Genomic DNA, 478 nt, shown 5'->3' with positions numbered 1-478 from the left:
TTTTTAAAAATTTTTTTTTTTTTGTTTTTGTGTCAAACTTAAAAAAAAAAAAAAAAAAAAAAAAAAAAAAAGTAGAAATAATTCAGTTGTATTTTTTGTTCTTGTTATTTTACATTAATGTTATAGTTAATGTTATTTTTACACCACATGGCATATACACATATAAAAATATTTTGCGCCACATACATACAGTGGTGTGAAAAAGTGTTGGCCCCCTTCCTGAGTTCTTCAAGAAATCACTTAAATAGAACCTGTCTGACAAAGTGAAGCATGCTTAAAGACCAGCACATCATGCTGCGATCTAAAGAAACTCAAGAACAGATGAGAAACAAAACAGTATGGACGACCGTTTCGTGAGCCTAGGAGAGGAGGTAATTCTGACTTTGCTATGACAATCTGGCGCTTCTGAATCAGCTACTGTTTTGTTATTAGTTTAAGTATTTGCTATTGACTGTTCAAATGCGGAGTTTTGCGCATT

The 478-nt window shown here is 31.8% G+C and overlaps 1 protein-coding gene across 1 annotated transcript in view; it reads left to right on the top strand.

Annotated features, from left to right (window-relative positions):
* Positions 1-235: 235 nt before the first annotated feature.
* The window catches only part of LOC107581804 (ammonium transporter Rh type C-like 2), a 20,275-nt gene continuing 20,032 nt past the window's right edge, over positions 236-478 (top strand). Inside the window, exon 1 of the mRNA XM_016267455.1 lies at positions 236-371. The gene's annotated coding sequence lies outside the window, so the exon portion shown is untranslated. The remainder of the gene's footprint in view (positions 372-478) is intronic.

Source organism: Sinocyclocheilus grahami, unplaced genomic scaffold (assembly GCF_001515645.1).
Source record: "Sinocyclocheilus grahami isolate Dianchi unplaced genomic scaffold, SAMN03320097.WGS_v1.1 scaffold38.1, whole genome shotgun sequence".
NCBI lineage: Eukaryota > Metazoa > Chordata > Actinopteri > Cypriniformes > Cyprinidae > Sinocyclocheilus > Sinocyclocheilus grahami.
This window is presented reverse-complemented; position numbering and strand designations above follow the sequence as displayed.